Here is a 12,783-nt window from a genome sequence, read left to right as displayed (position 1 = left end):
CCAGCAGGCATGCGTGAGCGTGTTTGATAGGAGTGAATGGAGACAAATGGTTTTTAATACTTGACGTGCTGTTGGAGTGTGAGCAAAGTAACATTTATGAAGGGATTCAGGGAAACCGGCAGGCCGGACTTGAGTCCTGGAGATGGGAAGTACAGTGCCTGCACTCTGAAGGAGGGGTGTTAATGTTGCAGTTTAAAAACTGTAGTGTAAAGCACCCTTCTGGCAAGACAGTGATGGAGTGAATGATGGTGAAAGTTTTTCTTTTTCGGGCCACCCTGCCTTGGTGGGAATCGGCCGGTGTGATAATAAAAAATAATAAATATATATATATATATATATATATATATATATATATATATATATATATAAATATATATATATATATGTAAGTATTGTGGGCTTCTGGGGAGTAGTTGAGGGCTGGAATATTACTGGCACTTGCTCTGGTAACGTATATTGTGGAGATAAGGATCTACCAAGATGAGGTTCTGCTTTCAAATGACTCTCTCAGTCACTCGAAATGAACTGTATGACCCTAATGGGTTTAGCGTTTCATTTTATTGGTTGTAATGATCGACGTGAGGGCTATGATTGAGGTCACAGCGTACATTACCTCTATCAACCCATATACTTGTAATTGTATTGCTTAAGTACATACCTCCCTGCATACATAAGGGGGATTACCATTAGACCCCTGTCTTCAAGACCCATGGCTGTCTTCAAGACCCCTGGCTGTCTTCAAGACTGCTGGCTGTCTTCAAGACCCCTGGCTGTCTTCAAGACCGCTGGCTGTCTTCAAGACCCCTGGCTGTCTTCAAGACCCCTGGCTGTATTCAAGACCCCTGGCTGTCTTCAAGACTGCTGGCTGTCTTCAAGACCCCTGGCTGTCTTCAAGACCCCTGGCTGTCTTCAAGACTGCTGGCTGTCTTCAAGACCCCTGGCTGTCTTCAAAACCGCTGGCTGTCTTCAAGACTGTTGGTTGTCTTCAAGACCCCTGGCTGTCTTCAAGACCCCTGGCTGTATTCAAGACCGCTGGCTGTCTTCAAGACCCCTGGCTGTCTTCAAGACCCCTGGCTGTATTCAAGACCCCTGGCTGTCTTCAAGACTGCTGGCTGTCTTCAAGACCCATGGCTGTCTTCAAGACCGCTGGCTGTCTTCAAGACCGCTGGTTGTCTACAAGACCCCTGGCTGTCTTCAAGACCGCTGGCTGTCTTCAAGACCCTCGACTGTCTTCAAGACCCCTGGCTGTCTTCAATACCCATGATTGTCTTCAAGACCCCCGACTGTCTTCAAGACCCCTGGCTGTCTTCAAGACCCCCGACTGTCTTCAAGACCCCTGGCTGTCTTCAAGACCCCCGACTGTCTTCAAGACCCCTGACTGTCTTCAAGACCCCTGACTGTCAAGACCCCCGACTGTCTTCAAGAAGGCGCTGGACAGGCACCTCAAGTCAGTACCTGACCAGCCTGGCTGTGATTCGTACGTCGGTTCTCGTGCGGCCAGCAGTAACAGCCTGATTGGTGATGCCCTGATTCACCACGAGGCCTGGTCTCAGACCCGGCCGCGGGAGCGATGACCCCTGAAACCGTCTCCAGGTATACTCCAGGTATACTCCAGATATACTCCATGCATACTCCAGATATACTCCACACATACTCCATGTATACTGCAGGTATACTCCAGGTACACTCCAGATATACTCCAGGTAAACTCCAGGTACACTCCAGATATACTCCAGGTATACTACAGGTACACTCCAGATATAATCCAGGTACACTCCAGGTATACTCCAGGCATGCTCCAGGTATACTCCAGATATACTCCAGGTATACTCCAGATATATTCCAGATATACTCCAGGTATACTCCAGATATATTCCAGGTATATTCCAGATATATTTCAGATATACTCCAGGTATACTCCAGATATACTCCAGGTATATTCCAGATATACTCCATGTATACTCCAGGTATACTCCAGATATATTCCAGGTATATTCCAGATATACTCCAGGTATATTCCAGATATAATCCAGATATACTCCAGATATACTCCAGGTATATTCCAGATATACTCCAGATATATTCCAGGTATACTCCAGATATATTCCATGTTGAGAAATGGCATTACCAGCTAAGTTTAAACAGTGAAAACTTAACTTAAAGACAACTCATCGCCTGCACAGCCGCCCCTGCAGACGAGGTCTAGAAGCTGTCGAAACCATCTCACAACGGGCTGTCAAGAAATATAATTTGTAAGATTATAAATTACCCCTAGGGGGTGTTATGTCAGCATATTTCATTCACTGATGGCTGACAAAATACATACTTGTTTGGACTCAAAAGTCCACACCTTACTGCCGACTATAGGTTGATTACAAACTCCTTGCGACTCAAGAACTGCGCAGTCCCCCGTTCTACAAGAAATTCGTAACATACCTTGCTCTTGTAGTGTGAGCTATGGTGTTCTTCACACCTTCGACAGGTATCGGTGACTTGATAGAAGCTGAAGTGTCCTTGGATGTCCACGTCTTCCATTGTCTAGGAAACGCACACAGGTACACTATGTTCCACAAGATTTGTCTTTATTGTTCACAATCTTATCACAAGAGAAGCTGATCACACTTCTCTTAAGTGTTTATTGTGTTTTGTGAGACACTTTGTTCACACTAACGCACAGATCGTTGTTCTTTGTTGGTTATCCTGGCGTCAGTGTCACTCTCAGTAGAGTCAAAAGTAATCTGAAGACGCCACAGCGCCCCATGCCGTCACTGCCCCTTGCACAAAAAAAAAGCTGACCTAGTACTTTTTGCTTCCTTGCCACTTCCTCGATGAAGCAAAGCAAAATGTTTGTTTCTTGCTGTCTTAAGCATAGACAACAATGTCCACTATCTTTACTATGGTAATAAAGAGGGAGCAGGATTTTCCTTAATTGTCCTGCTAAAGTAAGAGATGTACTGTCTCTTATTAAACTACACTTTGCAACACTGCACTGCAAGGAGCATCGGTCACTTGACCACGTCAGATACTCGTACGGCATCTGTGATCAATTACTCACTGTAGCAGTAAACAAGATGCTTGCCCCTTCTGAGAGGGCTGGGCCCCTCAGGGCTGAAAGGGGCTGAAGGGGCTGAAGGGGCTGAAGGGGCTGAAGGGGCTGAAGGGGCTGATACCCCCCCTCCTGGAGAAAATTTCTCCACACTGAGGGGCGGCGGAGGTTCACTGCAGGTGAACTATTCATCAATTAACATTAATTTGATTTTCTCACTCGCCACTACTGCTGCTTGTCTTTTCTGAACAGCTTTAGTCTGTGTGGTTTCTGGAGAATCACTAATTTTATTTTCAACACTGTGTAATTCTAACTGTACTAGTTTATTTATTGTCCGCTTATTCACTACACCTTTGCTCAAAACATCAACTGTCCTGATGATACTATTTGCATCAGGATATATGGTCACAATTTTTCCAAGTGGCCATTGGGACCTCGGACCATCATTGTCAATAATCACTATGTCACCTGGTCTTAAGGACTTATGATTTTCAGGAACACCAGCTCCATAGAAGTGTTCTCTCAATGAGGTGAGATAGTCTTCTCGCCAAATTTTCTCCCAACGTTCAATCACTTTATTAAGGTGTTTGAATTTACGTCTGAGTTGCTCAGGTTCGAAATAGTAGGATCCTCTATGATTTCTTTATCATTCATGGGAGGAACAGGTTCGAGCCTTCTGCCATGGAGTAAATGAGATGGACTTAACACTTCTAAATTGTCCAGATCATCGGTAACATAAGTCAGAGGTCTGTTGTTGACTCTATTTTCTATTTCAGTCACAACTGTACGGAATTCTTCTAAGTCGATTCTTTGACGATGAAGAGTCTTCCTTAAACAACGTTTTACAATGCCGATCATTCTTTCATAAAATCCGCCGTGCCATGGAGATTTAGGAGGAATGTATCTCCAACGACATCTGCGTTGATTCAGCATCTGTTGTACTTCGGGTTGATCAAAGATCTTGCTTATATAAGCAGCACCAGCAACAAAGTTCGTTGCATTATCTGAAATCATCAGTCTGGGACATGCCCTTCTGGCTGCAAACCTTCTGAATAATTTGATAAAGGTTTCAGCAGACATGTCAGTGGCTACTTCTAGATGTACTGCTCTAGTCGTAGCACAAGTGAACAAACAGATGTACACCTTGATGGGAACTTTGTCAACTGTTTTGGTTAAAATTATTGGTCCAGTATAATCTACACCTGTCACCTCAAATGGAGTGATATGACAAACTCTTTCAGAGGGATATGGAGGTGGACCTGGATACTGACATACTCGCATATCGTAGTGACGACAAGTAATACAGTCCTTTATTTGTTTTTTCACACTTTGTCGACCTTGAGGTATCCAGTAGGATTGTCGTATATGACAAAGTGTGTCAGCTACCCCACCATGTAACACGTTACTGTGGGCGTTTTGCACAATCAGTTTTGTTAGCCAATGATTCTTGGGGATCAATATTGGATGTATGGCTTCTTTAGGTAGTGAAGAATTATGAATTCTTCCTCGACATCTTATAATCTTTTCTGAGTCGAGATAAAGTCCTAAAGAATTAATCATGACTGGTTTCTTTGGGGATTTATCTTGTGTTTCTAGAAATTTATATTCTGTAGAGAAAACATCTTTCTGTATTAGTTTCACCCAGTATTTAATGGGTTCAAGACATTCATAATCAGGTTTTATTCCTTTAATGAATTTAAAGACAAGAGCTGTAACTCTTAAGAGTTTACCCAAAGATGAGTATTTAGATCCATCAATGACTATTTCTGTTGTGTCTGCAGTATTTACACAACTTATTTCTGCTGTGTTCAAGCAGACTGTTTCTTCTGGCATAATGTGAGCTTTTTGCTGAGGCCAGTTATTTTCATTAGAGAGCCAGTTCGGTCCGTGGAGCCATAATTTATTATCCACAAATTTCTTGAGTGGGACACCACGTGACAACATGTCAGCTGGATTCTCTTGGGTAGAGACGTGGAGAAAGAGATAATCTCTCTGCATCTCTTTTATTTCTGCTACTCTGTTCTGTACATAGACCAACTTACTCTTATTATTTCTTAACCACTGGAGAACTGCCTCATTATCACTCCAGATCACGGTTTTCTCAATAGTGAGATGATCAAGTACTTTGTTGAGATAGACAGCTAATTTTGTACCTACATAGAGTGCTGTCAGTTCCAATTGTGGTACTGTTCTGACCTTCAAGGGTGCTACCCTGGCCTTTGAAGTAATTAGTGTACTTCCTTCAGCATTACTCATGTAAGCTACAGCGCCATAACCTCTGGTTGACGCATCACAGAACACATGTAATGTGTACTTGTTTCCCTCTTGACCTATTTGTCTGGGAAATTTAATTTGATGAAGTTGTTTAAACTCCTTGGATATTTCATCCCATGCTTGACTCATTTCTAGAGGCAAGTTCTCATCCCATCCAATTTTGAGCTTCCATGCATCTTGCATAAGTATTTTACCCTTTATGGTAATTGGTGAGACGAGTCCTAGAGGATCAAAACATTGTGATACCTCTGACAGTAAACTACGTTTAGTGAGTGTACTGCATGATTTATTGTTTATCTTTTTGAGACTCAAAGTATCTTCCTGTGTGTTCCAATTAAGTTCCAGCATATTGTTGCAATCAGGAATTTCAGCTTCAGCGAAATCTTCTTTGATAAGTTCCCTTAATTGCTTTGAATTTGTATTCCACATCCTTAGAGGCATATTTGCTTCTTTCATCTCCTTGTTAGCTTCTCTGTATAAGGATTTCAAATCCTCCTCTTTATTCACAGTACCTTGAAGATTGTCCACATAGAAACTTTTCTTTAAGACTTCTTTGAAGGGACTTTCAGATTTCTTCAAATGTGTATTTAGAGTAGCTTCTAGTAAGAATGGAGAGGATGTTGCACCAAATAATACTGATTTGAAACGATAAGTTTTCACAGGACTTTGAGGATCATGTGGATTTTCAGGCCACAAGAATCGAGTATAATCTCTATCTATTTCTTGTAGTCCTACTCTTAAGAAAGCTTTGGAAATATCAGCCGTGTAGGCATATGGGTTTGTGCGAAATTTCATAAGCACGTCTCCAAGCTTCTCAGTTAGTGAGGGTCCGGTCATCAGACAGTCATTAAGACTTGCTACATCTTTATTTGCACGTGCGCTGCAATTATATACAACACGTAGTGGAGTGGTTTCAGAATCTTTTCTGACTCCATGGTGCGGGAGATAATGAGCTTCTGTCTTCAACTTGTCTTCGACTATTTCCTCAATGAATTTATTGTCCAACTGTTCTTGTATGATATTATCATAGACAGTCAGTAGCTCTGGATTCTTCCTGAGCTCATGTATTTGTGCTTTCATCTGTCCGAAAGCCATGCGATAATTGCTAGGCAGATGTGGTGGATTTAATTTCCATGGTAACCTAACCCAATACTGTCCATCTTTATATTTGACAGTGTCCAAATATTGGTTATAAGTCTGAGACTCTTGTGGGCTTGGTTTATTTACATCAATACCTATCGCATCTAAATCCCACAACTTATCAACTGGTTCATTCATTTCTTCCAGTAATGATAATTTTTGCTGTGGTACATGATCAGCGGTTATTCTCGTAACTAGTACATTTTCCACTGAATCAATATCAGCTTCTTTCCCACTTTGAGAGGGAATGGGACCACATATCATGTGGCCTCCTGCTGTTTTCAGCAAGTGAACATCATGTTTACTTACTATATTTTGCACAAAACAGTGATAATAATCACTTCCAATGATTAAATCAATTGGACTAATTGTGTCCGTCTGTATGTCAGGACAGGCTAACTTGACCTTAGCTGCTTTCAGTGCTGCAACTGTTTCTTTTAATCCCTGGATCTGCACAGACTTAGGCAAATCATCTACTACCACAGCTTCTACTGTCTTTTTCCTGTTTCCTAGACCAACAGTGATTCTGGCTAGGTCATATGTCTGTTTACCAGAATTGCGGAAAAAACCAGCTATATCTAACTGTATTTTGGCATAGGGTTGTTTATTCAGTTTCTGCAACACTGATCTTCTTATGAAGGACCTTTGTGAGCCTTGATCAAATAATGTTAGCACATTGGTTTTGTGTAATTTATTAGATAACTCAACTCGAGCTATCGGGAGAGCAGTTGCTTTAAACTTATCTCTCACATTTAATGCTGTTGCTTGTTGACTTCCTGATTCTGTGGAAGTCTGCTGCTGTTCAGCAAAAGTATTTGGGCATAATGCTGTATGATGCATACCCTTGCATTTAAAACACTTCTTCAGTGAGCATTTTCCTCCCTTGTGTTCACCTAAACACTTGATGCACCTTTTCAGCTGATGAACACGTTGTTTACGTGCCTCCATTGATGTGTATTGACTACAATACTGTGCCCAATGTGTTCCATCACAAAGTACACATTTTGGAGTACGTTTATGTGTGACAGTTTGTTTACTGTCTGTTGTATTCACAGCTTGATAAATGCCTATATGGGATTTCCCATTCTGTGGTTTAGTGGGAGTAGTTATACTCTTTTTATACTGAGTTGAAGGTTTATTATCCACGGGATTTGTGGATTTTTCATCTTGTCTCGTTGCTTGCATGCATGAAACTATTGTTTGTAAACCATTGCTAATTTCTTCACAAGTGAAATAGCGTTTATTGAACATAATATTTAATCGTTCAATAGTTTGTGGTGACAACTTATCTTGTACAATACCACTGATAAACCAATCACATTGCCTTAGGTCATATTTAGCATCTAGAGATCTGAGACTATTGTCTAATGTGATTCTAAATGCCTGTAAGTCTGAAAAACAATGTTTGGGTGGCTTCAAGCTTGATATTAAGACTGCATGTCTAACTCTAGCCTTGTCAGCATCAAAGTAATTGTCTGCTAAGACACGTAAGGCTATTTGATAATTGCCTTTGACCACCGGAAATGACTTAATCAGTTCATAGGGTTCTCCCTTCACAAGACATTTAAGATAATTAAACTTAGCAATCTCATCTATGTCAGTTCGTGAATTTACTATGGATTGAAAACCACTAATGAATTCTTCATAATTATGACCTTGGAAAATAGGTAATGACAATGTAGGTAAGCTTGGTAATGGGACACTTGTTGTTGTTACAGGTGTAACAGGTGTTTGACCACTAGTTACAGTAGGTCTCTGTGACAGAGTTTTGCGGCAGATAGCCTGTACTCCTGTCCACCTTAATTGTTGATTACTAAAAGTATCCAAAACATTTTTAATTTCATCCTCAGATGGATCTGATTCAAGAAATTTATTTTCATAATGTGTATAGTCTGAATTAATTATTTCCAGACGTTGTGTAAATAATTCGAATTTGACCTCAAGATCATCAAAATCTATGTTTGTATCTTGAGTTAATCCTTTACAGACTGAAATTAGATTTTCTAATTGTGTAATCTTAGTCTGTAAAGACTGAAACTGAGTTTTCAAACAAGCCATTTTAATGGTATACTGAAAATTCTAGCACCACACTTAGAGTGTTTAAAAAACACTGTACTGCTATAAACAGCTGAGTTTTTGTTGTGCTTAAGTCAGCAATAATCGAGTCAGACACTACTGACCCACTAAGCTTAACCTCAGGGTCAATGACCATGAAGGGTACACAGTACATGTGGCTGGTGTTTATGGCTTGAGTTTGCTGTGTCAGCCTGACCACGATGATTAATCGTAAATAACGATGTTATACACTTCATTCACTATACACTATAAATGTCACTGTATAACTGTAAATCACACGTGAATATTACTTACACATATATAAATGTCACTGTTAATATATATTTGAAAGCTTACACTTTATATATAAGTTCCTTTAATATAACAGGTATATCTATAAGAAACAAACTTTAACACAATCTTGTCTCTTAATTTCTGTCTATAAACATTATAAACACTATGTGTATATATACTCAGACAAACTGAACATCAGTTGGGTTGTTGTTGTCTTGGTCAGCAATTTTCGAGATTGGAGCAGTGGATGCAGGGTACCATCCCGCGTTTTCTTGTTGGGTGAGTCACCCAGCTCCCGTTTTCTTTGGGTGAACGCTGGGTGAGCGCCTGTTTTCTTTTGGCTGCCCATTCTCTGTGATTGAGTCTGGAGGGACTCATTTATACTGGTTTATATTGTAAAACACTAGTTTTACAACTTTTTTCGAAGGACCTTGGCTTGTAGGTTATTTGTACACTGTAGTACAACATATTTGGACCACAGTGTGGTCTTTATCCGGTTCGAGCACGACCAATTATGTTGAGAAATGGCATTACCAGCTAAGTTTAAACAGTGAAAACTTAACTTAAAGACAACTCATCGCCTGCACAGCCGCCCCTGCAGACGAGGTCTAGAAGCTGTCGAAACCATCTCACAATGGGCTGTCAAGAAATATAATTTGTAAGATTATAAATTACCCCTAGGGGGTGTTATGTCAGCATATTTCATTCACTGATGGCTGACAAAATACATACTTGTTTGGACTCAAAAGTCCACACCTTACTGCCGACTATAGGTTGATTACAAACTCCTTGCGACTCAAGAACTGCGCAGTCCCCCGTTCTACAAGAAATTCGTAACATACCTTGCTCTTGTAACGTGAGCTATGGTGTTCTTCACACCTTCGACAGGTATCGGTGACTTGATAGAAGCTGAAGTGTCCTTGGATGTCCACGTCTTCCATAGTCTAGGAAACGCACACTGGTACACTATGTTCCACAAGATTTGTCTTTATTGTTCACAATCTTATCACAAGAGAAGCTGATCACACTTCTCTTAAGTGTTTATTGTGTTTTGTGAGACACTTTGTTCACACTGACGCACAGATCATTGTTCTTTGTTGGTTATCCTGGCGTCAGTGTCACTCTCAGTAGAGTCAAAAGTAATCTGAAGACGCCACAGCGCCCCATGCTGTCACTGCCCCTTGCACAAAAAAAAAGCTGACCTAGTACTTTTTGCTTCCTTGCCACTTCCTCGATGAAGCAAAGCAGAATGTTTGATTCTTGCTGTCTTAAGCATAGACAACAATGTCCACTATCTTTACTATGGTAATAAAGAGGGAGCAGGATTTTCCTTAATTGTCCTGCTAAAGTAAGAGATGTACTGTCTCTTATTAAACTACACTTTGCAACACTGCACTGCAAGGAGCATCGGTCACTTGACCACGTCAGATACTCGTACGGCATCTGTGATCAATTACTCACTGTAGCAGTAAACAAGACGCTTGCCCCTTCTGAGAGGGCTGGGCCCCTCAGGGCTGAAAGGGGCTGAAGGGGCTGAAGGGGCTGAAGGGGCTGATACCCCCCTCCTGGAGAAAATTTCTCCACATCCCAGGTATATTCCAGATATACTCCAGATATACTCCAGGTATATTCCAGATATACTCCAGGTATATTCCAGATATACTCCAGGTATATTCCAGATATACTCCAGGTATTCTCCAGGTATGACAATACTAGAAGTTTTAACAATATATTAACACACACACACACACACACACACACACACATATATATATATATATATATATATATATATATATATATATATATATATATGTCACGAATGTTTTTTATTGAAATGATACGAAGACAACGGATCGAAGCGGAATGTTCTGTACACAGCTGCAGCTTCTCGAAGGGTTGAATACGTAATCTCAGGTGCAATCTAGAGGCTTCCAAACCCATGTAGTGAAGAGGATAAACTTCTAGAAGTGGGTTATGGCATTTTATTGCCTCTGTATATTGAATGTAATATCTTAACCACCATTCTAAAAGACAAAATTGCTGATGCATCTTGATACAAATATGAAATTTTAAGGAGAGATTTTAGCTTCATCCAAATTAGTTGGAACAATATGACAGGAAATGTAGAGTTCGACGACTTTTTGGTAATAGATCAGGACTGTGGGGTTGTGGGATTACTTAAGCAACGTAAACAGGAGTCACCTGACTGAGGATTACTTGAGCAACGTAAACAGGAGTCACCTAACTGAGGATTACTTGAGCAACGTAAACAGGAGTCACCTGACTGAGGATTACTTGAGCAACGTAAACAGGAGTCACCTGACTGAGGATTACTTGAGCAACGTAAACAGGAATCACCTGACTGAGGATTACTTAAGCAACGTAAACAGGAGTCACCTGACTGAGGATTACTTGAGCAACGTAAACAGAAGTCACCTGACTGAGGATTACTTGAGCAACGTAAACAGAAGTCACCTGACTAAGGATTATCTAAAGGAAAACTTGGTGAAGGTAGGTGCCAATATGTCAGTTTCCACAACACTGCCAGCTACACACACCACATATATATTCCTAATGTAGAAATCAGATCAAACGTAAACAACATCTCTTAAGTATAAAGAGACATTTAAAGGTTAACCAAGAGGGTCGCCCTCTTAACCAGTCGATTAATTTTAAGAGAAAAGACCAAAAGAAATATGGAAAGCCCAAAAAAATTTTGAAATCTGCGAGTGACTCAAAGCTCAACCCAGAGCTTCTTTCAAGTGTACAGGATTTAGGTAAGATAGAATATAGTAGTTTTTTTTTAGTGTCAGTTGGGTCAGCTCGCTGTGTGTAGAAATGTGTTTCATTTTTAACATATATTTTCATTATCTTCTTACATAAAAGGATACAAATAAAATCCCAGGAATAAAACAATTATACAGGACAAGACGAAAATAAATTATGCAGGATCTAAAGGAATGTAAGGAGGAAGTTAGTAAATCATTACCCTGGCTATTCAGTAATTCACAACAAACGATTTGCAAACCAGATTAAGAGAAAACAGTAAATGTGATACTTATTTACATTCAAGTGTTTGCTTCATACCTTAATATTATAGACCAATGATCTTGAAATATTAAACACATGAGCAACATCTGGGAATCTTTATTGTAGACGTTTCGCCATCCAGTGGCTTTATCAATACAGATTCTAGGACATAACTTGAAGACAGTAGAACTATATACAGAAGATGAGGTAATCAGTATCTCAGCCTTGAAGTTGGTGTTGAGAGCACCGTGGTCGTGAAGATTCTCACGACCACGGTGCTCTCAACACCAACTTCAAGGTTGAGGGACTGATTACCTCATCTTTTGTATACAATTCTACTGTCTTCTAATCATGTCCTAGAATTTGTATTGATAAAGCCATTGGTTGGCAAAACGTCTACAATAAAGATACCCTGATGTTCCACATGTGTCTAATTTTTCAACTTGTCGGTATTGTATACCGTTCATATGCACCAATTATCTTAACTTCAATTGTAGGTAAGTTGATGGAATCAATGAATGCTGAAGAATTCAGAGGCCACCGTTAAAAAATAATTTGATCAGTTAATCTCAGGACGATTTTACAAAGAGGTGTTCGTGCCTCACAAATTTATTGATCCTTTTCACTAAGGTATTTGAGGCAGTAAACAAAGAAAACAAGAATACGATATTGTGTATATGTGTTTCAGTAAGACGCTTGATAACGTACCTCACAGAAGACTGTTGAAGAAAGTGGTGGCGCATCGAATAAAGAAATTATCTGATGGATCAAGGTGTGGGATACCCATGTTCAACAGAAGGTGTATTAATGGCGGTCAAAAACACATGGTGTTTCACTATAGTATTGGGTCCCTTGTTGTTCACAGTACACATTAACGGCAAGGATGAGATTAGGGAATAAATAGCGACCTAAGCAAGCTTGCCGTTGATATTAAAACAGGT

The sequence above is a fragment of the Cherax quadricarinatus genome, chromosome 38 (assembly GCF_038502225.1).
Source record: "Cherax quadricarinatus isolate ZL_2023a chromosome 38, ASM3850222v1, whole genome shotgun sequence".
NCBI classification, from domain to species: Eukaryota; Metazoa; Arthropoda; class Malacostraca; order Decapoda; family Parastacidae; genus Cherax; species Cherax quadricarinatus.
The sequence above is the reverse complement of the archived record's forward strand: the minus strand, read 5'-3'. Positions refer to the sequence as shown.